The sequence below is a fragment of the Mustela putorius genome, unplaced genomic scaffold (genome assembly GCF_011764305.1).
Source record: "Mustela putorius furo isolate JIRA1106 unplaced genomic scaffold, ASM1176430v1.1 tig00003909_pilon_pilon_pilon, whole genome shotgun sequence".
In the NCBI taxonomy this organism is placed as follows: Eukaryota; Metazoa; Chordata; class Mammalia; order Carnivora; family Mustelidae; genus Mustela; species Mustela putorius.
Window position 1 is genome coordinate 28605389 of NW_025422057.1, and position 27544 is coordinate 28632932.

Sequence of the window (27544 nt, forward strand, 5' to 3'; positions counted from 1 at the left end):
GGCAGCTGAACTTCTGAGCCACCCAGGCGTCCCCCAAGCAGAACTTCTGCTTGAGCCGACTCCCTAACCTGGAGGCCCTGGTGTGGGAGCAGTTCCTCCCAGCCTGGCCCAGGCATCCTGGTCCTCTGGGAGTTTGGAGCCATCAACTTCTGGGCTCCCAGAACAGGCTACCTGGCTTTCCAGGCAGCTCCCTTCCTTCTCTGTCCCGACATCTCAGACCACTCTGCCCACGCCCTCTGCAGAAGTAGCAACTTCCCACTGGAAAATCACTGCGTCCCCGCCGGGCCAGGGGCACGCTGGAGCCAGGCACGTCCGAATCTGAGCAAACGCGTTCCTCTGGGGTGTGCATGGGGCGCTTCTGGGAGAAGAGTGGTGGGTTCAAATCCTGTCTCCACTCTGTCTCTGGGTGAACTGAACGCCAAGCTCTGCTTTCCCGACTTGGAGAACTGGGAATATTAGAAGTACCTAGAAGTACCTACCTCTGTAGGTCGCTCTGAGGATTAGAGGAGATTATCTCTGTGAAGCACTTAGCGGGGTGCCCAGCTCCATAAATGTTAGTTTATTATTATTGACCCCAGGGCTAGTGGAGGCTGACTTCTTTCCGTTTCTGGGTGTGAGCTCTGAGTCCCCGAGCGCACCGCGGCCGCGGATGGGGCCAGGTGGCGTCTGGGGGCCCTGGCTGGACACTTAGGCGCGAGAATTATTGGAGAAGAGCCGGTTAACCCCAGTCGCGCTGTGTTTGGGGCCGGGCTCTGGCGGATACGTTACCTCCAGCCCCAGCGACACTGCGCTCTGGGCGTGTGCGTCTGTCCCAAGCCGCGTGCGTGTGGAGGCCTGTGCGTGTAGGAGCCGGGTGGCCCCTGACGCGCCTGAGGGGACCTCACCTGCGCTGGATTTAGATTTCGGCGAGGACATGGACCTCCGGTTTACCTGACAGATGCGTGGTGTCCGCGCTGTGTACACAAACCCGAGCGAGACCGGAGTCCGGGGTGCTCGGCCTCCTGCTCATCGAACAATTTTGGCTATTAATGGTTATTTTATTTATATCGTTTGAATTGTCCCCCCTGGCTCTGTTTACACCAACGTCTGGCCGTCCGGGCCGCAGTGTTTGGACAGCGGATTACACTAATGGATGGCGAGCCGGGCGGGGGGGTGGGGGAGAAGGCGAGGCTGCAAGCGGGGCTCCGGCCGGCCGCTGCGCGGGGTGGGCGGCAAGGGGAGAGGGAGCAGGCCCCTCCTGGGCTCGACCTCTGACCTTAGGAGGGAAGGAAACGTGTCTGCTCGCGATAGGAAGCTTGGGCCTCCGGTGGGGTGGAGGCTGGAGGTGCCTGCTCCCGGGGTGTGTGTGTGTGGGAGGGGGAGAGCAGGGGGGGAGCGGGGCGGGGGAGGGTGCTCTCTACTCTCAAGGCTGATTCAAAACTCGAGGTCGTCCCGCTTGGGTGCGTACACGTCAACAAGTAAACAAGACTTGGAGCTACCAGGACGGCGGCCGCTTTGATTCCCCCAGTCGGTGGCGGCCAGCTTAGTGCTTCGGCCTCCAAATGCGGATTATGGCTGAGCCCCGGGCGCCTGGCGGCCGGCAGGGCTAGAGCCGCCTTCAAAGCGGGCCGCCCAGCCAGCGCGCAGCTCCCCAAACTGGAGAGGCTCCACCGCACCCGGCCCCAGGGGCGCACCCGCACGCCCATTGAGCACTCGGGGGGCAAACGCGGCCTGCGCTCCCACCCCCGCGCGGCGCAAGGGCCGCGGTCCGAGAGTCCGCAAGTGGCACGCTCGCTGGCGCTCAGGACCGGGGAAGGTTTTGAAGCTCTGGTAGCCCTCAGCTTGAACAGAGTAGGCCGGGGATTCCCGGCTTCAGAGACAAACGTCTTTACTACAGGGCCAGGGTGGATGGGTAAAAATATCTAACATTTAATCAGCATTTACTATGTGCCAGACACCATGCCAAGCATTTGTATCCTCCCGACGATCCTAGGAACTGTTATCCCATTTTACAGAGGAGGAAACAAGAGGTTCAGGTAATTTGGGCAAGGGCTCACAGCCAGCGCGGAACTAGAACCCTAACGTGCGGTACACGCCAGGACTGGTGAACTAGTTCTTCGCCTTTTGGGGTTGGAGCACCTGTTTGGGACCTGATGTAAGCTGTGGATCCCCTTCTCAGAAGAATGCGCATGGCCATACGCAGCCCTCTGTCAACAATTCCAGGGGCTTCTCGGAACCCCCCAGGCTCACTCATGGACCTTTAACCATTTTGGTTTTACAGGTTATACAAATCGCTTTTGATATATTTTCTTAATTCTGGACATAAACTAGGAAGGTAGTACTTCTTATATCCGTTATATAACGCAAGATTCCAGACTGCGGAGAAGTAAAGTCATTTGCTCAAGATCACACAGCTGGTAAATACGCAGTTGAACCTCTCAGGTCTTCGGGTGCATCACTTCTCCAGTCTCCCCAGCCCCCCAAGTTCTCCTTTTCCTTCCTTCTTGGCTCTCATGTTCTCTCCCCCGCTGGGAAGACATGAGGCCAGCCCTTGGAGGATCTGGGTTTTCTTGGGGGCCTATGCAAGGTAGTCCGCTGGCGGGTGCGCAGCGCCAGGACCCAACGTTGCCCTGTGTTCTGTGGGCCGAGCTGCCAGAGCGCTTACTCCGGTAAACGGTTTATCTAAAGAGAACTTCTGTTTCTCGTTCCCTGTCGGGAGTTGCCCTGCAGCCAGCAATGAAAAATGCGCCTTTTCCCGAGACTCTGGCGCTGGTGATTTATGTGGGAACCTTCCTCACCCGCGAGGCCCGGGCTGCTCAGGCGGGCCTAGCGGGTGCAGGGGCAGAGCCCGCCTGGAAGAGAAGCCGGTGCCTCGCCCCTTCCAACGCCCGCTTTTACGGCGCCCCCCTTCCCCTCTACCTCCAGGACGATTTTACAGCCGCTCCCCCAGGGAGCCGAGCGCTTTATCGCGGTAAAGTAAACACCATTATCCCAGGTCCATTAACACGGAGATTTTGGCGTTGTAAATAGCCAGCGAGAGGGAGAAGAACAGCCCCCGCAAACTCCCTTGTAAAATCGCGAAGGTTTTCCAAGATTTATGGCCACTGATTGGCCCCCCAACCTTCTAAGAAATCCCAGTCTTGACCAAGGCCAGGAGGTAGGGCATTTCCCCCAACCTAGAAATCCCGCCCTGGGTGTTAGGACTTCAAGGGTAGGGAGTCCCTAGGACGCGCCCAGTCGTTAATTTTCTTTAAGCCACAACCCCAGGAATGCTGATTCCTTTCTGGCAGTGGAGGTACAGATAAACTCTGCAGGTCCCCCGCAGCTCTTAGAGAGCAACCAGCGTAGAGAGAGCTAGGGGCCAGAATGCTTGTGTTTCAGGCTCCTTTCTCATTTGTAAACTGGATAGTGCTTTCAGCAGCTACTTAGATGTCTATAAAAAACAGCACGGTTACACTGGTGGGCACTGCCCAAACAGCCTCTGACCTAGGGCACTCATTTTGCCAGCTTGCATGGTCTTATTTTTGCTTCTCTTTCCAAAAGGAAATACCCTCCTTATTTATTCTTGGGCCAGCCAGTGTATGAAATCAAGTCAGGTTGATGGTGCTGGCACACAGCACAGGAGACGGTCCTTCTCTGCTTGAATTTCTCTTTCTGATGAGTATCTCATGACCTGTTTCTGGGAAGTTTCTGTTCATCTACCGTGGTTTTCTTACCCCCTCAAGTCAATATTTATACTGACAAAACAGAGGATTTTGAACTAGGAAAAGTGGCTCTGATTGATTGAGAAAACCAAGAGATAAACAAATTATCCAGGCCAAGGGAAGCTTCAGTAGAACCCAGACTCCCCTAAGCTTTGCCAAGGTCACTTTCAGGATGTAGTCCCTAAGGGGAGGCAGCTCCTTCTTTAACCCTGAGAATTCAGTAATTCTTGTGAGGTCCTCCACCTGGCTAATGAGTTGGATTTTGGGAAGGCCAATAGAGAAAAAGCAGGGAGCAGAAGGGAGACAGAAATTGGTTTTGGTCCCTTAGTATTACTGGCTCTATCTAAAGCAGGGTCTTTTAACCTTTTTTTTTTTTCCTATGCCAAGGAGCCCTTTGACAACTTTGACAAAAGTTGGTCTGGTGGACCAACTGTAGATGCCCCCCTTCCTGAATATTATTTTACTTTTTTAAAATTTTATTTATTTATTTATTTATTTATTTATTCCTACCGACACAAGTAGGAAGAGAGAGAGGAGGAAGTAGTCTCCCTGCAGAGCAGAGAGCCCCATGCGGGGCTCGATCCCAGGACTCTAGGATCATGACCTGAGCTGAAGGCAGAGGCTTTAACCCACCGAGTCACCCAGGCGCCCCCTGAATAATATTTTAAATGCTTAAAATAAAATACACATGATGATATTAAGGTACAGTTATCAAAATATTTTTTAAAAGATCTTTTTAAAAAAGATTGTATTTATTTGACAGAGACAGAGATCACACGTAGGCAGCGAGGCAGACAGAGGAAGAGGCGGAAGCAGGCTCCCCGCTGAGCAGAGAGTGATGGATGCAGGCAGGGCTCCATCCCAGGACCCTGAGACCATGACCTGAGCCGAAGGCAGACGCTTTAACCCACTGAGCCACCCAGGCGCCTCCTATCAAAATCTTTTTTAAAGAAAATATATTTATTTATTTTAGAGAGAGTGAGAGAGAAAGAGAGAACTGGGGGGAATGCCAAAGGGAGAGAGAGAGTCTCAAGCAGACTCCGCCTGAAGACTCAGCCCAGAGCCTATCCCATGTTCCCAAGATCACGGCCAGAGCCAGAACCAAGAGTCAGATGCTCAAGAGACTATGCCACCCAGGGGCCCCAGTTATCAAAATGTGGTTTTTTTTTTTTTAAATAGTGTTATAGTAATATATGTGCTGCTTTATTAATTGATTAAATAACAGAAGCTAGTGGTAAGTGTAACAACAATCATAATTCAAAGTAGTGATGAATATAAATGGAATTCAAGGTGTCTGCAGCAGCAGGAACATGCTGTGACAATATGAAGGATTTCTATTGGTTCCAAAGTCACAGGTACTACTAATACTACTGAGTGTGTTATCTACATTCAAAACTAAAGGAAATGCTAAATCACAACTGGAACTAATAAAAAATAAAGATGTATTTTTCCACTTCCAAGTTCATGGATCCCCTGAGTTCTATCCTCAGGTCTCTTAGGAATCCATAAACTGCCAGGTTAAGAACCACTTGTCTAGGGGTGCCTGGGTGGCTTGGGGGGTTAAGCCTCTGCCTTTGGCTCAGGTCATGATCTCAGGGTCCTGGGATCAAGCCCCGCATTGGGCTCTCTGCTCTGCGGGGAGCCTGCTTCCCCCTTCTGTCTCTCAGCCTGCCTTCTCTGCCTACTTGTGATCTCTGTCTGTCAAATAAATAAATAAATAAATAAATCTTTAAAAAAAAAAAAAAAAACCACTTGTCTAGGGTCAAAATCCAGACCATGTCATCTCAAGAAGTGGCCTTTGGCTCACCTACAACAGAATCTTCTGGGGGGTGTTAGAAGATTCTCGGTCCCCTTCTGAGATTTAGGTAAGACCCAGAAAAGTGCATTTTAAACTTAATAATCAAAGGATTATGTTCTTGCAAAGTATGTCAGGACTTCACTGATGAACATCAGCACTTTGGCTGGCTGCTTAGATGATGAAAAGAAGGAAGATCTCTTTGGAGAGCTGAGAGGTGGGGTGGCACAGTGAGGATTCTGGGCAGAAGCTCTACCATGGAGATGACTTTGAAGTGGTACACGCCAACGTGGTGGGCACAGCAAGCTGGGGCCTGGGAGACCACCAGAGAAAGAGGCTGGAATAGGACCTTTTGGTGAAGGGTTCCAGTGTGCTGGGAGAAGCTCTGGGAAAATGTTGGATATTAACTGTTCCCCATCCCCACCTTGATCCTGTATTTTACACATTAGAATAGAAACTTGCCAAAGGCCACATTTCTAGTGGTGGAGGTAGATCTGCAGAGTCCACTATATGAAATGTCAAGTTTAGTCTTCACACTTGCTGGTGGTTAGTTCATGGTCAGTAGCAAACTGCATCCCTGTGGTCCTTAATAGTCTCCTCCATCAGCTCTCTGCACTGGCTTCCTTTGTGCTTTGAGTGCTCCTGCATTCTGAGCTCTTTTACAGAGTCTTACCCTGTTGATATATTTGGAGTTTTCATTCCTTCACTCACTCAGTGGACACTATGGACCAGGCCTGGTCCTAGATACTAGAAAGATACATACATGAGTAGAAAGATTGATCACCACCCTTAAGAGATTTTCATAGACACCTGCTCTTATCCCCACCAATCTTAAGTAACTGTGATAAGCATCAAATCTTTCTTGACCCAAATCTGATTTGATGTTTGCGTGATCCCTGGAGGCCAAAGAGGACTTACTGGAAGGGAAGAAGAGCTTGCAGCATCATGATTAGTCAGGGACCTGTCTTTTCTATTGTAAAAGGTGACTAGTTAGACCCTGAGGTTTGATGAGCATCATTATAACGTCAACATGTTGAACAAAGTGGGGCTTGTTCCAAATGTAAGAAATGTGCAAGATATGCCCCACATGACACTCGAGAATAGTTACGACACTGTTGGCTCCAGATCAAACAAGTGATTATGACAGAGAGCGCAAGAGTAAACACAACTCTAACAAACCAGTCTTCACCTGGCGTAAGCTTCAACTTTAACAGTACCGTTTGCCTCCTTCTGTCTTCTCACACGTGTCTTCATCAGGGTCTCATATCACAACCGCATAGATAGCAGGTGAGTCTGTGTGCAGAATTTAGAGATTAATACAAAGAGGGAAAGGTGGAGAAGGAACAGGATCTAGAGTCAGACAATTTGGGTTCAGTTCTGTTTCTGTCACTTAGGAACTTTCTGATTTGGGCAAGTAAGCTGAATTTGTATTTTCCCTGGTAAAATGAGTACAGTAATACCTATTTCATAAACTTTCCCCCCATATTTTTAAAAATTATTTTTATTTTATTTTACACAGAGAAAGAGATCACCAGTAGGCAGAGAGAAGGGGGGAAGCAGGATCCCCATTGAGCAGAGAGTCCGATGAGGGACTCAATTCCAGGACCCTGAGATCATGACCTGAACTGAAGGCAGAGGCTTAACCCATTGAGCCACGCAGGCGCCCCATCTCATAACGTGTGGGAAGCAGTAAGATAATGTATGGTAAAGGTGCTTTGTAAAACGTAAGCCATCCTACAGTGTGAATAGTTTATTACATGCTTTTGGAGCCAGAAGGACCTGGATTCAAGTCTGACGTATACCACTTACTTGCCATTTGTAGATGTTCTTTAACTTTGCAGGCAGGCTTGGTTTTCTCACCTATCAATGAGAATAATGATACCAATTTCTCTGGATCATTGCTCTAAGATTTAAATAAGATCATTGTGTGTGAAAGAGTCTCCATCAGGGCTGTCTGGCTGGCTCAGTTAGTGGAGCATGTGACTCTTGCTTGATTTCAGGGTTGTGAGTTCAAGCCCTAAGTTGGGTGTAGAGATTACTTAAAAATAAAATCTTAAAAAAAAAAAAGTGTCCATGATATTGTAATGCAGTCAACACCCATTCCTAGGATGTCAATGTTAAGACAGCCATGACTGTGTCCTATTTATCTTTGTGTCCTTAGACCATAGCACAGAGTGCTGCAAATAGTAGAAGCAATCGGTACAGTGTCCGTTATACTTAGCACAAAGTCCTCATTGACCGAGTAGAGCTACTTCTGGGTCAGTTCCAAACTCATTTCCACCCCAATGGACCCAGTGCATGCCCCCTTCTCCTTGGAGGAAGGTAGGGTCATAATGATACTCAGAGAGTCAATAGTAGCACATGGCTCCAGCACATGGCTTGGGGAAAAGATGTAAGTTTCTTTTTTATTTTATTGTATTTTATTTTTTCAGTGTTCCAAGATTCATTGTTTATGCACCACACCCAGGGCTCCATGCAATACATGCCCTAAGATACAAGTTTCTAAATTAAATTCATCAATCAAGTAATAAAGCAAGAAATGTTTATTGAGTTACTACTGTGTACTAAACACTGTTCTAGGTGTTGGGGATTCAGCAAGAAATAAGACAGACAAGATTTCTGTCATCAGTCCCATTACCAGTGCAGAGAGTAACACTGGCTGTTGCTGTTTCTTTACTGATTTTCTTTTTGAGATAAGTGGGCTTGAGAATCTGGAGGTTGAAGTGCAGGGAAATTACTGCAGTGACTGTCCCTGGGAAGGTAGTCGTTGAGAAATTCAAGGATATACACAGGACTGGAGAATCAAGCATATTTATACACATTAGTCGATAAGGACACAGTTAGGGGCGCCTGGGTGGCTCAGTGGGTTAAGCCTCTGCCATCGGCTCAGGTCATGATCTCAGGGTTCTGGGATTGAGCCCCACATCGGGCTCCCTGCTTGGCGGGGAGCCTGTTTCTCCCTCTGGTCTCTGCCTACTTGTGATCTCTGTCTGTTAAATAAATACAATCTTTAAAAAAAATAAGGACACAGTTAACAGGGAGAAGGAGGAAAGAGAAAGAGGGAGAGAGGGCAGGGGAAAAAATAGAATTGGTTTTCTACTGCTTCTGTAACAAATTATCACAAATGTAATGATTTGAAACAGCGTAACTATTATCTTACATTTCTATGGATTAGAAATTTTACATGAGTCTCACTGGGTTAAAAGCAGTGTTAGCCTTTCTAGAGGATCTAGGGGGAAATCTATCTCCTTGCCTTTTCCAGATTCTAGAGGCTGCCTCCATTTCTTGGCTTATAGCCCCGTTCCTCTATCATTGAAATCCCAATAACAGGTTATGACCTTCTCAGCTGCCATGTCATTGGTTCTCTCTCTGACCCTTCTTCTGTAGTCAAGTCTCACTCTGACCACTGTTGGCAAGGTTTCTCTCCTATTAAGGATTCATGTGATTAGGTTGGGTTCATCTGGATAATCCAGGATAATCTCCCTGTATCAAGGTGTATATCCTTAATCACAGTGCAAATTTGCCATGTAGCGTAACATATTCACAGGTTCCAGGGATTCTGGTATGAGCATTTTTAGAACCCATTAGTCTGCCTACCAGAGGGAGAGAGAGAGAAGCAGAGGGGAGAAGAGAGAGGAGGGGGAGTGCGGAGAAAGAGGGGGACAACAAAAGTTTGCTTGGTGTCTTTCCCAGAAAAATGGACTTCCAGTAACTAAACAATTAAGAATTAAGAATGCATCAAAAAGACGAGAAATAACAAGTGTTGGTGAGGGAGAAAAAAGAACACTTGTACACTATTTGTGGGAATATAAATTGGTACAGCCACTGTAGAAAATAGTATGGAGGTTCCTCAAAAAATTAAAAATAGAAATATCATATGATCCAGTAATTCTACTACTGGATATTTACTCCAAGAAAACAAAAACACTGATTTGAACAGATATATGCATCCCTATGTTTCTTGCAGCAATATTTACAATAGTCAAGATATGGAAGCAACCCAAGTATCCATTGGAAGACTAAATAAACTTAAAAAGATGTCACACACACACACACACACACACACACACACACACACATATTTACAGAGGAATATTATGCAGCCATATTAAAGGATGAAACTTTGCCATCTGCGACGCTATGGATGGATCTATAGTGAAATAAATCACTTATTTCACTGAGTGAAATAAGTCATACCAAGAAAAACAAATCCTGTGTGGCTTCACTCATATGTGGAACGTAAAAAAAAAAACCAAAACATACAAAAACCAGAATCAGACCTATAATTACAGAGAACAAACTGAGGGTTGTCAGAAGGGAGCAGAGTAGGGGATGGGCAAAATGAGTGAGGAGTGGGAGATACAGGTGTCCAGGTATGGAAATGAGTAAGTCATGGAAATAAAAGGCATGGCAAAGGGAATATAGTCAATGGTATTGGAATAGTGTTGTATGGTAACACTTGTTGTGAGTATAGCATAACATGTAGAGAAGTTGAATCAGTATGCTGTACACCTGAAACTAATGTAACATTGCATGACAACTCTACTCAAATAAAGCAAAATTTTTAAAGAATTAAGACTGCAGCTGAGGTTCAACATTTCTTAGTAAATTACATTTTTACCCACACATTCACCAGCTAGAGAAGTAACATATACTCTGCCATCTCTTCTCGCCCAGGAGTTCTGTGCTACATGCTGGCTCTCCTTGAGCATGCTGGAAATCAACTTCCTGTTAATTATACTTTATCTGTGTCCTGTTTCCAGGTTTTCATCCGATGCAAGATGAGCCCCAGGCAAAGCTGCAGGAGAGCTGATGTTTGTCTTTGGTGCCACTCTGGTCTTTACCACTAAACAGACACCTCTGCTTAAAAGCACATACATAGCTTGGGCGCCTGCGTGGTGCAGGCGGTTGAGCATCGGACTCTTAGTTTTGGCTCAGGTCATGATCTCAGGGTCATGAGACCATGCCCCTTACAGGGCTCCTTCATGCCCAGTGCAGAGTTTTCCTTGGTTTCTCTTTCCCTCTCCCTCTGCCCCCCGCAAATAAATAAAAAAAATCTTTTTTTTTTTTTTAAAGCACATATGCAATTGTCTGAGAATACACACCCCTTTAAAGGTATATATACGGAAAAGGGATGGAGAAGAGTCTTCCAAAACAGTAATATTTGTTAGTTGATAAAATAACAGATTTCCATCTTATAGAAACATTACCTGCCATTCTTTTGTACCTATCGATATAAATGCATCTTATATCGATATAAATGCATCTTAAACATTACCTGCCATTCTTTTGTACCTATCGATATAAATGTATATTCACATGTGTTAGCCCTTTGATAGAGATCTCATTTTGCAATAAGGAATTGAGAGTTGGAGATCAGGATTTAGATCTTATAATACCTTTATTTCTGAGGAGCCAGTTTTGCCTAGAAGTGAGGAGTATGAGATGCAGGTAGGTCTGGGTTCAGTCCTAATTCCTCCATGTACAACCTAGTCGACCCTGCACAAGTGGCTCCATTTCTTCAGGTGTAGAATGAGGACATGAAATAGCTGCCATCTCGTGGCGCTTCTGTGAGAATTAAGTCACAGCTGTATACGAACCGCTTAGGCTGGTGTTTGTTGCACACTAGGCCTTCAATAAACACAAATTGTTATCTTCAGAGCTTGAACACTCCTTAATCCAACCCTCAAAGCAACTACCAAATCTAATTTAGAGACAGCAGGGGTAGTCATGTTCCCAATTTCTGAATGTGGCAATTACGCATAAACAGAATGTGTTTCCATCTGAGAACCTTCAATTTGGGTGAAAGCCCGTAAGTGACTTAATTATATAGACAAACACTATTGGTAATGCAGGATAGTAAAGCAAAGAATAAAAAAATAGTCTTTCAATTATTCACTGATTATTTATGGAGTACTTAGTATTTTCCAGGCCCCCTGGAGAGGGGTCTCTGTCCCAAGAATTTATAGTGTAAAAGGGGAGAAAGGAAATGAACACAAATAATTATAAAAAGAGGCAGAAGAGAGAACAGCCTGGAAGGTTAAAGAAAGAGGTTTCCCTGGATGGTGGTGAGGCTTCCTGGAGGTGGAGAGATCTGAGCAGGGCCTTGAAGAAGGGTGTGTTTTGACGAGGTGATTGGGTGGCAGGAAGACAGTCTGGATTATCCTACAAGCGTTTTCAGGAAACAAGCTTCCACTAGTACAAAGATTCAGAGCGTGTCATTCCCAAGAGCTATGGTTTTTGAAACCAGGAAGAGTCTTAATACACTATTACAGTGATCCCTAAAATGATAAGATGCAAAGCATTTAAAAACATAAGATACTGGGGCGCCTGGGTGGCTCAGTGGGTTAAAGCCTCTGCCTTCGGCTCAGGTCATGATCTCAGGGTCCTGGGATCAAGCCCCACATGGGACTCTCTGCTCAGCAGGGAGCCTGCTTCCTCCTCTCTCTCTGCCTGCCTCTCTGCCTCCTTGTGATCTCTGTCTGTCAAATAAATAAATAAAATCCTTAAAAAAAATAAGATGCTTATGTAATACAGCCTCCCAAGAAAAGCACGTATTGAAAATATGTACCATATGATCTCAATGATGAAAAATGCACAGAAAATAGATGATAGGACATACTAAGTTTAACACTCATTGAATTTAGGTATTGGGATTATGGACATTACCCCCTCTGTGTAGTTATTTGTGTGTGTGTGTGTGTGTGTGTGTGTGTGTGTATACTAAGTACCCAGAAAGGAGGGTGTAAAACACATATGTTTATTAATAACCACAATAATATAAACACTTATGCACTCTCCACCTAGGTAAAAAAAAAAAAAAAAAAAAAAGAACCATTATTGGTACTTAAAAATCTCCTCTGTGCTCTTCCCCAATTTGTATGCCTTCCTTTTCCCCCCAATAGTGTTAACTGTTTCCTTAGATTTTTTTTCAACCTATGTGTGCATCCCTAAACATAATATTGCTTCCTCTGGGGAAAAAACAGAGTGTCCAGCAAATCTAGCTGTGTGAGAAAAGGACAGTGTTGCCACTATTATGAAGGCTCCCAGGAGGGAAGGTGGTCAGTCTCTAGGTCATGATCCTCCTGTAGCTTTCTTAAGAGATTAGCTGAACCACCTAGAAGAAGTCAGTGGACAAGACCATAAACATGTCCTGAAGTCTATGGGCTCTGGAGCCAGGGAATCTTAGCACTATAGTATGGGATAAAGACAGGATGTCCAGTAGATAAACATGCTTTGTCTGTTTTTCTTCTAAGCACCTACAGTTTCTCTCTAATGCTCTGGCTTCTAGAAGACTTCCAAGGGGGTGAAACGAATGTCTTCAGTTGGCCCTAGAAGTAGCATGGAAGGGAGAATTGGAATTTCATCCACACTTGACCATTTCAGAATCTGGACCAGGCTTACCTGGGTACTCTGTCCTTAGGTTAAAAAGATGACATAATGGCAGAAGAAATCCTGGGGATGACAGTGCTAAGAGCGTCTGGTCCTTGGATCTTATTGGTCCGGCTGGAACTGGCTGTCCTCTTCAGTGGGAGAAATCTGTTCTCCTGGGATCTCTATCACTGTCTTAGAGATTCCATTCACCTCTCTCCTAGGTTGGCTTCCTGGTTTCCTGGTATCCCATGTCCTCCTCATGGTTTGTAAGAATGCTATTTCCAAGAGTTTTTGTAAGAAGAAGGAGACAAGGAAGGAAGTCAACTATACCTTGATATCTTAAAGTGAATTTTACATTCATATTTGATCAATTGTTTATCTGAATCTAGAATTCTTTTTGGAAGGTAAGTTTTCTTCAGCATTTGGAAAACAATGCTTCATTGTCTGCTAGCTTTCTTGTTAGTGTTGAGAAGTTCTACCTCTCCCTAATCACCTGTATTTTCTCTCTGGAACCTTGGACAAACTTTTCTATTCATCCATCTTGTGAAATTCCACAATAACGTGCCTAAAGTGGGTCTGTCTTCATTCATTGTGCTAGGCAGCTGGAGGATCCCTTAAGTATATCAATTAGTTTTGGAAATTTTCTTGGATTATTTTACTAATTATTATCTTCTCTGGACTTCCCTCCCCCCCTTCTATTATTTGGATATTGGATCTTTCGGATTGATCCTCTATTTAATTTTTCTTTTCATTCCTTTCTCAAATCTCCTTGACTTTTTGCTCAACTTTCTGAGAGTTTTTCTTGATGGCCTTCTCCAGCTTAACAGCTTGGCTTTTCAGTGTTGCGTTTATGTTTTTAATTCTCAAGAGCTCCTTTTAAGTTTGTTCTCTGAATATTCTTTGTTGAAACACACATCCGTTCTTTTTTATGATTGTAAGCTCTTCTCTCATTTCTCCGAAGGCAATATTGATAATTTTGTTGCGTTTTCTCCTGTCTGCACAACTGCTGTTTCATTTTTTTTAATGCTTTGGGTTTTGTTTGTTTGTTTGTTTGATTCATTTGTTTGTTTGTCTTTGCATTTCATAACAGTGGTTTTCCTCTGATGTCTGGTCATACTTGAATGGTGGTGATTAAGAATGGGCATCTAAAATGCTGATCAGAGCTTCTGAGAGCAAGAGTGCAGTTTTGGACACTGAGCCTCACTGTACGGTGATCTGGGTGACCTCTTTGCTGCAGAACCCCCATGGCAGAATCTTGAGGTATTTCCTCTTCGACTGGTCAGATTCGCAGGGAAGAATCTTGCAGTCTGCCGCCTGATGCTTCTCTTTCTGAAATTTTTGGATTCTGTGGTATAAATTAGATCGGTTTTCAGCTTCTCCCACTGCTAGCTTGGGATTCAGTTTTCTTGATTCTGTCATCTGTCCTTATCCGACTCCAATGGGAGGTGAACAAATTAAAGGACAAACAAAGAAAGGGAGGACAATGGTGTGAGGTTAAATTCTGGATCCTCGCATCTAATTTTTTAAAAAAAGATTTTATTTATTTATTTGACAGAGAAAGAGAGAGAGAGAGAGAGAGAGAGAGAGAGAGAGAAAGCATGCACAGACAGGGGGAGTGGGAGTGGGAGATGGAGAAGCAGTCTCCTCAATAAGCAGGGAGCCCAATGTGGGCTTGACTCCAGGACCCTGGGATCATGACCCGAGCCAAAGGCAGAAGCTTAACCAACCATGCTACTAAGGCGCCCCATCTCACATTCAATTTTTACTTCAGAGAGGAGTCAGACATGTATGAGAGGATGAAAAAAAACAAACAAACAAATAATACTGTCTATGTCCAAGATGTTCACTAACTCTTGAACATCTTCATTACCTCTTATTACTTCAATAACTCTTCATTACCTGGGGGTGATGAAGAGAATCTTGGATTCCCACAAGAGCAGAATTCAATATTCAAAATGGGAAGTCGCTTTGGAACTAATTCAAACCTGACAAGCCAGTCACCCTGTATTTGCTCCAGAAAGCGTTCTCTGGGCTGCGTTTGCCTGATGGCTAGCTAAGATCATTGAGCACACATCTCCCAGGGGAAGAGAGGGTTCCCAGAAGTCTGGATCTTGAGGGATTTCAGAGGTGATCAGTACACTAAAGCAAGGTGTACAGAAGTTCCCTCATTAGGTTTTCCCCCTTGTGATAAAGCTCTGAACATTTGGGAAGGGCTTGGTCCTGGAGGAGCTGATGACAGCGTGATAACAAGAAAAAATGCGGGAGGAATACCTCATCTCCCATCCCCCCACTAGGGGCAATTCAAAGCTAGAACCCCAATTTCCAAACCCATCATTAAAACCAAAGCCATGCTGTAAATCAGTATGGAGTAGTGTTATTCCCAGTAGGCTCAGTTGATAGAATCATAGTAAAAAATAGGAATCAGAGGCTTCTAAAATTATCTTTGATGTCATTCTGATTGTTCTTTCTCCTTTAATTTCTCTCCCTTGGTAATATGTTCACTTGGTGCCACATCCTCTCTTTTTTGTTTCATTGTATTTTTGAATTAACTGTATTTACTTGTGTGAATGGCTATTAAATTCATGTTTTTTAAACTTCAAGACGTATGCGTCTCTTTTTTTCCAGTGTTTTCTCCTAGTGTCCTTGTCTAGAGGCAACCAGTATTCCAAGTTTTTCAAATGTATCTTTCAGAAATATACCTTCTTTTTTCCTTCCTTTTTTGCCTCTTGCACAGATGGTAGTGTACTGTACACAGCTTTCTGCCCCTCTTTTGCCACCAAATTACACTTTCTGTTGCTGCTGCTTCACATACTTCTACACAGTGTTCCGCAGTGTGGGTAAACCACAGTGCGACCGGCCGACCCAATACTGAGGAGTATTTCATCTCTACTTTTTCTTTTCAAGGTTGTATTTCCCAGTCTTTCCTTCACTCTTCTTTTAAATTTCTATTTTTTAACTTAAAAAAATAGGTCATAAACATTTAGAATTTTAATTGCCAAATTACGCGCTGAAAAGGTAATGGCAATTTACATTCTCACCAAATATATGAAAGAGCCTGTTTTGCTTTATTCACAACAGCCAAAATATGGAAACAACCCAATTGTCTGTTGGCTGTTATGAATGGATAGAGAGGACGTGGTTTACATATACAATTGAATATGTGTGTGTGTTTTAAAGATTTTATTTATTTATTTGACAGACAGAGATCACAAGTAGGCAGAGAGGCAGGCAGAGAGAGAGAGGGAAGCAGGCTCCCTGCTGAGCAGAGAGCCCGATGTGGGGCTCGATCCCTAGACTCCGGGATCATGACCTGAGCTGAAGACAGAGGCTTAACCCACTGAGCCACGCAGGCGCCCCTACTTTGAATGTTACTCAACCTTAAAAAAGAAGAAAATACTACCATTTGCCACAATATGGGTAAATAAACCTGGAGGACCTTATGTTAAGTGAAATAAGCCAGTCATAGAAGGGCAAATACTACATAATTTTACTCACACGAGGAAGTTAAAACAGTCAGACCGACAGAAGCAGAGAATAGAATGGTGGGTACTGGGAGCTAGGAGACAGGAACTGGGGAGTTGTTCAGCAGGTAGAAAGTTTATTTTAAATGATGAGTAATTTTTAGAGATCTGCTGTACAACATAGCAGCTAGAGATAATAATATTGTGTTGTGCACTTAAAAATATGTTAAGAGGGCAGATCTCATATTAAGTATCTTAAATAGATCTCATATTAAGTACACACACACACGTACACACACATGGACACAAGCAAACTTTTAGAACTAATGGATACACGTATTTCCTTGATTGTGCTGATGGTTCATGGGCATATGCATATGTCCGAACTCATTAAGTTGTTTACAGTAAATATGTGCAATTTTTGTATATCAGTCATACTCCAATAAAGCTGTTAAAGAAAGAGAAAGTGCCCTTTCTTCACAGCTTTCACAGTACAAGTTAGTCGCAGTCTCTGAGATGTTTGTCCATCTAATAGGCTGGCTCTTTCTTTCTTTCTTTCTTTCTTTCCTTCTTAAGCTCTTCACCCAGCATGGTGCTTGAACTCACAACCAAGAGTCACATGCTCTACCAACTGAGTCAGCCAGGTATCCCTATTTGTTTCTTTTTTTAAAAAATTATTTATGGGACGCCTGGGTGGCTCAGTTGGTTAAGCAGCTGCCTTCGGCTCGGGTCATGATCCCAGCGTCCTGGGATCGAGTCCCACATCGGGCTCCTTGCTCAGCAGGGAGCCTGCTTCTCCCTCTGCCTCTGCCTGCCATTCTGTCTGCCTGTGCTTGCTCTCTCCCCCTCTCTCTCTCTGATAAATAAATAAAATCTTTTTAAAAAAAATTATTTATTTATTTATTTTAGAGAGATAGAGAGAGAGAGAGGCAAAGGGAGAGGGAGAGAGAGGAACTCAAACAGACTCTGTGCTGATCATGGAGACCTACTTGAACTCCATCCTAGGACCCTGAGATCATCACAATCTGCGCGGAAACCAAGAATCAGATGCTTAATGGACTATGCCCTCCAGGCACCCTCCTATTTGTTTATTCTTTTTCTTTTAAGATTTTATTTATTTATTTGACAGACAGAGATCACAATTAGGCAGAGAGGCAGGCAGAGAGAGAGGGGGAAGCACACTCCCTGCTGAGCAGAGAGCCTGATGTGGGGCTCAATCCCAGGACCCCGAGATTATGACCTGAGCCGAAGGCAGAGGCTTTAACCCACTGAGCCACCCAGGTGCCCCATATTTGTTTATTCTTAAATAACATTTTCCACAATGCAATTAGGCAAAAAGTTAATGATTGCTAAATAAAATTTAAAAAATATAGAATAACAAAATAAGAATTTAAAAGAAAATAACCATAATCCCACCCAGCTACAACCAGTTTATAATCTTGGGGGAATTTACTGCTAGTGCTATAGTTTATATTCCTTTTCTTCTTCTTTTTTAAAAATAAATATAGTAACATATTATACACATTGCTTCTTAACTCACTTTTTGCAATTAATAACATATGATGAACATGTGTGATACTATCGATCTATCTATATGATAGAATTATAGGGCTTCCCTAAGGCAAAACGTAGATCCAAGCAAGCTCTTTGTCCTGAGGTACCCAGCACCTTTGTCCTTTTTCTAGGGACCCAACAAAACCATTCACACAAAGTTGCTGGGAATGTGAAAAGAAAACACAACAGGTATTGAAGAGCATGTAAATTTTAAATTTTTTTTTCTTTTTCAAGCTCTGTTACAAAGCTGTTGTCATTAAGACAATATGGTGCTGGCACAAAAACTGACATGCAGATCAGTGAGAACAGAAAGAGAACCCAGGAATGGACCCACAACTCTATGGCCAATGAATCTTTGACAAAACAGGAAAAAATGTCCAATGGAATAAAGACGGTCTCTTCAACAAAAACAAAACCGGACAGCAACATACAAAAGAATAAAACTGGACCACTTCTTTACAACGTCCTCAAAAATAGGCTCAAAATGGATGAAAAACCTAAATGTGAGATAGGAATCCATCAAAATCCTAGAGGAGAACATAGTCAGAAACCTCTTTGACCTAGGCCACAGCAACTTCTTACTAGACATGTCACTGTAGGCAAGAGAAACAAAAGTAAAAATTAACTATTAGGACTTCAACAAGATTAAAAAAAAAAAAACCAACTTCTGCACAGTGAAGGAAACAGTCAACAAAACTAAAAGGCAGCATATGGAATGAGAGAAGATATTTGCAAATGACATATCTGATGAAAGGTCAGTATCCAAAATCTCTAAAGAATTTATCAAGGGTACCTGGGTGGCTCAGTGGGTTAAGCCTCTGCCTTCAGTTCATGTCATGATCTCAGGGTTCCTGGGATCAAGTCCTGCATTGGGCTCTCTGCTCAGGGAGGAGCCTGCTCCCCCCACCCCTGCTTGCCTCTCTGCCTACTTGTGATCCCTCTAAAATCTTTAAAAAAAAAAAAAACAACAACTTATCAAACTCAACATGCAAAAAACAAATAACCCAGTTAAGAAATGGGAAGAAGACATGAATAGAGTTTCCAAAGAAGACATCCAGATGGCTAAGAGACACATTAACAGATGCTCAACATCACTCATCATCAGGGAAATACAAATCAAAACCATGATGAGGTACCACCTCAAACCTGTCAGAATGGCTAAAATTAACAACACAAGAAACAACAGGTGTTGGCAAGGATGCAGAGAAAGGGGAACCCTCTTGTACTGTTGGTGGGAATGCAAACTGGTGCAGCTATTCTGGAGAACAGTTTGGGAGTTCCTCAAAAAGTCAAAAACAGAACTCCCCTACTATCCAGCAATTCCATGACTAAGTATTTACCCAAAGGATACAAAAATACAGATTCAAAGGGGTACATGCACCCCGATGTTTATAGCCGCGTTTATCAACAATAACCAAACTATGGAGAGAACCGATGTGAGGCTTGATTCTGGGACTTCAGGATCATGACTTGAGTCAAAGGCAGCTACTTAACTGACTGAACCACGTAGGTGCCCCTAAAATTTAAATTAAAATTTTTTTCTTAAGGCAGCATTAGCTCTAAGGTAGCTAAGGAAGACCTTAATATCTAAACTTCACAGACCACAAAACCAAGGTTCCATGAAGTTAAGAACTTGTTATAGGGGCGCCTGGGTGGTTCAGTGGGTTAAAGCCTCTGCCTTCAGCTCAGGTCATGATCCCAGGGTCCTGGGATTGAGCCCTGCATCAGGCTCTCTGCTCAGCAGGGATCCCGCTTCTTCCTCTCTCTCTGCCTGCCTCTCTGCCTACTTGTGATCTCTGTCTGTCAAATAAATACATAAAATCTTAAAAAAAAAAAAAGAACTTGCTCTAAGCTTACACACTAAAGAATAGGAATTCTAACTCATCTTCTTACTTCAAAACCAAATGACCTTCATCCCAGGAGTTTTGTATCTTAAAAAAAGACCATAGGAGGGAGTGATGCTTTATAAACAGTAATGAAGTGGTGGTGTGGGCTTCTGGGCTTTAGAAGATATCTATCTATATATATATATATATATATATATATATATATATATTTAAAGAACCATCTTTCCAAAGACCAGCCTCTGCCTGCTTCATCTGGAATGGGAGGCAAATGCATGAGGGTCTTTCTTGGGGAGGAAGCCTTTTGGGGAGATTTTGCAAAGAGAGAGCTAAATGGATTTGGGAATTTGCTGGATGTTGGGGAAGAGGAAGAGGAATCTGATAAAATGCCAAGGTTTGAGGTTGGACGAAAGGAAGAATTTGTGCTTGGAGCTGGTTTTGGAGAAAGGATGACAGTAACCATGGACTTTGACATACTGCCTTTGGAAAACATCTAGATAAAGTTGTCAAGTGGTTATTTGGAGATTCAGGGTTGCGGCTCAGAAAAGGAAACAAAGGTGTAGAGTTAGGAGTCCCTGAAGCAGAGGCAACGGTAGGTAGAGGCCATGGCAGGAAATGGATGGAGACAGCGGAGAGAGGGAAGTGGGGTGGGTCAAGGATGAGGCTGTATATAGGGTCATCGGGAGAAAGAAGGAGAAAAGCAAGAACACATGAAGACAGAGAAGAAGCATCAGTGAAGAGAATGATAGGAGGATGGTGTAATGTCACCGCAGTCTGAGGAAGAGTCCCATAGAGGAAGGCAGGGCTTATCAACAGACAGAGGTTACAGGACAGTCAGGGAGGATGAGAACTGAGAAAGGGCTATTGGATGTGTTGAGAGCTGACAGTATGTTACTGAATTGAGTGGCTTAGGGAAAGTAAACGCCAGTTTGAAGGATTGCGAATGGGATGAAGTATGGATAAAATAAACATATATCATTCCACCCCCTTATGCTCCTCTGGGAGCAGAAGGGGTCATTGGCTCAAACCAGGACAAAGTAATGGGATACTCCTTTCTGTCTCCCTGCACCGCCAAGTCCCAGCTTCTGATCTCTAGCAAGTACATATTACATTCCAATCTGCTGTTGGTGTTCATTTAAACTACCTCCTTTCTAAACAAAAATACCAGTAAGGGGTTATAAAATAAGGCTTTTTGCCATCTACCACCCTATGTCCTTTGTAGCTTTTGTGCTTTAAAATACTCATATTACCATAGTCCTGGTAATAATGAGAGAGAGATCAAGGGGGTAGGGAAAGAGAGAATGTGTGTGTGTATGTGTTTAAATAAGGTGTAGCGTACAACTTAAGTGTGTGGCTTCAGAGCTGTGATGCAGTATGTGCCTGAGTAGCCACTATCAACATGCTGATAGAGAACATTTTCAGCAGCCTAGAAGGTGCCCTCAATGCCCTTGGCTGTGATTTCGGAGAACTGGCCCAACTCCAGAGGTGAACCCACAGTGGGGGAGAAGTCCTCACTTCCATGTCCAGCTGCTCCTGAAAAGCAGGATAGCATAATGTTGGAAGGTGGACACCGGGCTACTACCGAGTTTGAATCTCAGCTCCACGACTTACCAGCTCTGTGACCTTTGGCAACTTACTTAACATTCCTGAGCCATAATTTCCTCATCTGTAAACTGAGATAATAAGGGTACCTACTAGACGGGGTGGTGGTGAACACTGAATGAGGCACTGAGAATAGTGTCCGGCACATAGTAAACACTCTCAGTCAAGGTAAGCTCTTCCGAAGCCATTGGTGGGAACTCCGGGTGCACCGCCAGAGCCAGTGGAGCATATATTTGGGGGGTTGGTCACGTTGACCCTTCAAATCCCGCTCTTAGCCATACCTATCTTGCTTACAAGGAGCCAGAGCTTTTCACTAGGTTTCCCAATGTCTCCATAAGGTCTCTGTTCTATCCTGTCCCTGGGTACTGCACACTCAGCCGAGGGAGTAGAGATGCCAAGCCCAGCTCTGGTGGTGACCTTATCAAGAATTTTCCATCAGACCCACTGGGTCATCGGAAAGGCTTGCTCACTGTGCCGGCGAGTCAGCTTCCAGGGAATTCATCAGCAGGCTGGAACGGGGGTGTGTGTGACCCTCAGCTGCTCCCAGGGCTTTCCCCTTCCTTCTCCCCACCCTGGGTTCACCTCTGGAATCAGACCAGTTCTCCACAATCGCGGCCAGGGTGACAGCAAAGTGTGATGGATGAACGAGGAGCTGTGGAGTGGCAGCGTGCTTGGTCAGGAACCCAAGGCTGTGTTTATGAGAAGGAAGAGGCTGTTTCCTGGAGCAAGCATAATGCAGCTCTAAAAAAGGCAGGGGAAATACATCATGCGAGGGAGCGTAACCCTGGGAGGGCCGCTGGGAATCCGAGTACCAGAGAAGCCCTGGCAGGTCAAGGTGCCTCCGACAAGGCCTTTTTTATAGGCCATTTGCGTGAGGGTTTGCTGCTGTTCCCTGCAGAGCTGACAGCCACTCAAGGTCTTGGTGGGGAGGTGGGGAGCTAATCTCAGCTGTCATTTTCCAGACCTTCTCCACAGGCCCTGTTGATGCATTTAAAGAAGAAATAACAAACTCCATTGTTTTTGTGGTGTTTTTGTTTTTGTTTTTACTGCAAAAATGACCATTTTGGCTGTTGGCTCTCACAGTGCTACAAATAGATTAGGAGTATTGGCTCCTTTCCCTTCTTTCAAACCCAGGGCAAAAGAAAGTTTAACTGGGGGTGCCTGGATGGCTCAGTCAGTGAAGCGTCTGCCTTTGGCTCTGGCCATGATCCCAGAGTCCTGGGATCGAGCCCCACATCGGGCTCCCTGGTTTGCAGGGAGTCTACTTTTCGCTCTCCCTCCTGCTTGTGCTCTCTCTCAATCAAATAAATAAATAAATAGAAAGAAAGAAAGTTTAACTGGATACCTGCAATGGTCAAGAGAGGTATGAGAATGAGTTTCCCCCCAAGAAAGTGTGCTAATATTTCTGTTTATCTCTATGAATTTGTAACCCTCTGACTTCCCTGAAGATCCTGGAAAATGAACATTCCCTATCAGTCTCCTATAGCTACCATAACCAACTACACATTTAGTGGCTTGAAACAACAGAAATGTATTCTCTGATATTTCTGGAAACCAGAAGTCTGAACTGAGTCTTATGGGGCTCAGACCAAGATTCTGGAAGGGCTGGTGCCTTCTGGAAGCTCCAGGGGATAATGCAGTCCTCACCCCTTCCCGCTGTGGAGCTTGCAGGCAATCCTTGGCGTGCAGTCCCGTCCTCAAGCTGGAAGGACATCATCTTCTCTCCCTGCACCTACTTGCCCGTGCTTCTATGGTCTAATCTCCTTCTGCCTCCTTTTTGTTCCCCTTCAGTTTTTTTTTTTTATTGTGGTAAAATACACACAGTGTAATTTGCCATCTTGACCATGTTTGAGTGTAGTAGATTTCAGAGGTATTAAATACATTTCTAACGCCGCACCCCCAACATCACCAACCATCTCTCTCTCTTTTCATCTTGTAAAACTGAAACTCTACTAACTCCCCATTTCCCCCTTCTCCCAGCCCCAGACACCCACCATTCTACTTTCTGTCTGTATGCATTTGATTACTCTAGTTATCTTAGATAAGTGGAACCATACAGTATTTATCCTTCTGTGGCTGGCTCCTTTCACTTAGCATATTGTCCTCAAGGTTCATCCATGTTATAGGATGCATCAAAATTTCCTTCCTTTCAAGGCTGAATATATTCTGTTGTGTATGTATATACCACGTTTTGCTTATCCATTCTTCTGTCAATGGACACTTGGGGGTTGCTTCCACGTTTTAGTTCTTGTGAATAATGCCGTGAACATGGGTATGCAGATATCTCTTTGAGAATCTGCCTTCAATTCTTTTGAGTATATACCCAGAAGTGGAATTACTGGATCACATGGTAATTCTATTTTTATTTTTTGAGGAACAATTGTGCTGTTTCCCGCAGCTGCTATACCATTTTACATCCTCACCGATGGTGTACAAGAGATTCATTTTTTCCACATCCTTACTGACACTTGTTTCTTTCCATTGTTTTGATGGTGGTCATGCTAATGGGTGTGCGTGTGGTGGTATCTCTAGGAGTTTTGATTTGATTTCCCTAATGATCAATGCTATTGAGCAAGATGCTAATGGGCCATTTAAATATCTTCTTTGGAAAAATATCTATTCAAGTCATTTCCTCATTTTTGGATTGGATTCTTAACAGGATGCTCAGGATTACATTGAGGACCCACCTGGATAATCCAAAATAATCTCCCCATTTCAAGGTCCTGCAGGGGTGCCTGGGTGGCTCAGTTGGTTAAGGGTCTGCCTTCAGCTCAGGTCATGATCCCAGGGGCCTGGGATCAAACCCCACGCTGAGCTCCCTGCTCACCAGGGAGTCTGCTTCTCCCTCTCCCTCTGCCCTTCCTCCACCCCTGCTCATGCTCAATCTCTCTCTGTCTCTCAAATAAATAAATTTTTTTTAAAAAATCCCATGAAGTCTTGTTTGTCATATTAAGGTAACATTCACAGGTTTCAGAGATTAGGACCAGGATGGTATAATTCAGCCTATCATAACTTGTAATAATCATAGGAATTTATTGAGCATTTACTGTGTTCTAAGTACTATGTTAGCTCTCCTAATGCAGGTACCCATCTAATTCTCCAAATCTGTAAAGGAGGTGCTGTTCCACTTTGCAGACAATAAAAGCTAAAGTTCATTGAGTTCTTAGCATGTGCCAAGCTTTCTTGGACTTTGGATGTATTAATTCCTTGAACTCTCACAGCAATGTATGTGGTAGATACCACTATGATCTCCATCTTAGAGATGGGGAAACTGAGGCATAGATAAGTTAAGTAATTTGCCCCAGATCTTCTAGTAAGAAGCAACCTGGAATGTCAAACTAAGCCCATAGCTGCTAAACCTTGCGGTAAGTCGGCTTTATTCTTCCCGCTTCCTAGCACAGTTCCCCTGGCTCTTCTCTGTCTTTATTCCACTGACAAGGTGAGAATGCTGCTGTGATCTCAGGGTCACCTGGAAGGTCAGCTGGCCAAAGATCAGTTTTTTTTCATTGACTACATTCAGTATTGCCCTTATACCCGCTTCGAACCTCAACATTCTTAGAGGAGGAACAGCTGGAGTCATTAATACCTCTTGTGTGACAGGTCTACTGGGTAGTCTTTATAGTAGAAAAAGCAGTGTGAACTTAGAATGCTACAGAAGAGAACGTGGGGACGCCAGGGTCAAAAATCATGGCGTGGATGAAGAAAGGGGGAATGAAATGAACCAGCTTCTGCCCTGGGAGGAAAAGGTCATGCTGAGGGAGGAAGGAGAGAGAGCGAGAGGTATGACAGAGGAGAACTGGAGTGTTTTGAGCCCACTGGGGTCAGGTTTGTTTCAAGGCAACCAGACCCGGCTGGAAGTGTGGAAATGAATAAACAAGCCCTGGAGCAGGCACTTTCCTGGGAGGCAAGATGGAGAGAAGCAGGGATGAAATCACATCCCATTGTTCGGCCCAATAAACCCCCAGTCTGTCACTACAACTTAGAACTTCCAGAAGTGTTCCTTCCACTCCTACTAGGTACAGGGCTTTTCAAAGAGCTGCCGTGGAGAGGCTCCTGCCATCATAAGTGTAGTCATGAGGTGACCCCTGGTTTGCAAAGTGGCAACCCAGAAGCCTGATTCTGGAAGCAAAATTTTTGACAGCACAACATCTAAAAAATGAATTTGAATTTTTTTTTTTTTTATTTTTTTTAAAGCTTGAGTGTGCCCTGTCCGGGTCACCATACTTACTTCTCTCATTCTGCACTGGGCGTAGTCCCAAACCCTTCAGCCAGTACTCATGCAGCCCCTGAGGGCATTCGAGTTTGCAGCCTTTGGGATAAGGCCTTTTGCCATGTGGCAGAAGCCGCCAAACTGTGAAATACTAGCACTTGTTCAATGAAAATCTGTGAAGCCAAAGAAAGCCATGCTTACAACCATCTTAACTCTGGAAGGTCTCACATCTGACCTTTCAGCTTCATTTTCCACTAAGTGTACCCCATTAGAAGAGCCATATGCCATGAGATTTATTGCTACAAATTTGAGGGTCAGATCTTTCCCCATTTTGTCCCCTACCTTTGGCTTTCCTCGGAGGCTGGAGGCCATTTCTCACTTGGAGTATATGGGAAGTGTTGGTCTCGACGACTTTTAATGGGTGGGCAAGATTAAACTTTAGTCTCCACATGTTCAAGGGTTTTGTAGTAAAAACACAGTTTGGACCAAGACTGGGGCCCAGTTGCTATTGGCAGGGGTTAGGGAACCAACACTGTATCAGATGATTCTGTTCAAAGTAGCAGGGTATCAGCGCTAGAAGAGACCGTAGATGATTCATTCATTCAACAAGTATTTATCAAGTGCTAGTATTTTGTTAGGTGTTGGGATCACTGGAATAAAAGACAAAGTTCCTGCCTTCACAAAACTTCAATTTAATAACGTAGCTACTCAGAAGTTAGTAGTCTGACGCCTTTATTACACAGTTGACTGTTTCCTTGTGGAAAACAGGATTAGAGTGGGCACACGAATTGCCTAAAGTCATGTGGTTCCTTTTTTTTTTTATTGTACTGATTTCATTGCTTTTACTAAGCCATTTTATGTTCTTCATATGCAAAGAAATAATGCAATGAAATAATGCAAAGAAATAATATAAAGAAAAATATGTTCTCATTATTATTCACAATAAAATAGGTCTGCCTCATTCTGCAGTCCTGGGCTTATTCTATAATAGGGAGAACTTCACAGCCTGAGTGGACCAAAGTACCATTTTGACTCTGACCCACTGAATAGACATCTCATGCATATTTGGTGACTGGACTAACTCCCCAGGAGCTGAGACGTACTGAGCCATTTCTGTGGCATCCCCAGATCTCACTAAATTAAGAAAAGGCTCTATACAAGAAAGATAACAATCAGTATGTCCATAAACTGTATCTATCTAAAGCTCTTTCTTTAGTGTGAGGTGGAGAAAGGGACCCTTTCTTGAGTACATATATACAAGTATTTTTGTGGTCTAAAGATTGCTGAACTGATATTGGGTCTATTATAATGAAAATAAGGTGTACATCAAAATCACTGCCAGAATAAGAAACTTCCATGACTTGTCTCAATTCTTCAAACCACAGAGCAAGCTCCCTTTCTAGGCTGATAGTGAGTTCTGTGTTGGCATTGCCGCTGGCTGTGAAACTCACCACCAAAGGTAAATGACTGAATTGAACCACCTGATGGGTGTTATCGTAACAGCTGATCCTTTTATTTTTTGAAAGTCCGAGTTTGCTTCCTCAGTCTGATGCAAAGGCAAAAGTAGATAAGCGACCAGGTCTCCCAGCATGCTCTGGGACATTTATCACCAGCCACTCCAACAGCAGTCACTCCGTCTCTATCTGACACAACCACAGCACGGCGCCCTTCAACGCTTGGTAGTTTTGTATGCAGAAATCACTTCAGGTCATTTACCATGACGAACGTTCTCCCGCAAGATCAATCTCCACTCCTGGCTTTCTGGGCTGCCATGTTCTCATAGCTGTAAACTCAGGGACAGCTTCAAAGACCGTCTTCAGTCATGTGGCTTCTTAGCGACAAAACTAGGACTGGAAATAAGGTTTGACACTGATTTCCAGGTGTTCTCTACCTTACCTCCTTCTTTCCTCCACAGCCATCTAAACAGGTTTTATCTGCCTCCATCTTCCACAAAGCTGCATCCCAAACCATCCTTCCCCTGAAGTTGGTTTTATTGAGGGCCCCTGAGCTTAATTATCAGT

At 44.1% G+C, this 27544-nt stretch overlaps 1 pseudogene; it reads right to left on the reverse strand.

Annotated features, from left to right (window-relative positions):
* Window positions 1-1548: 1548 nt before the first annotated feature.
* LOC101672402 lies at window positions 1549-27242 on the reverse strand (annotated as a pseudogene).
* Between the last annotated feature and the right edge of the window lie 302 nt (window positions 27243-27544).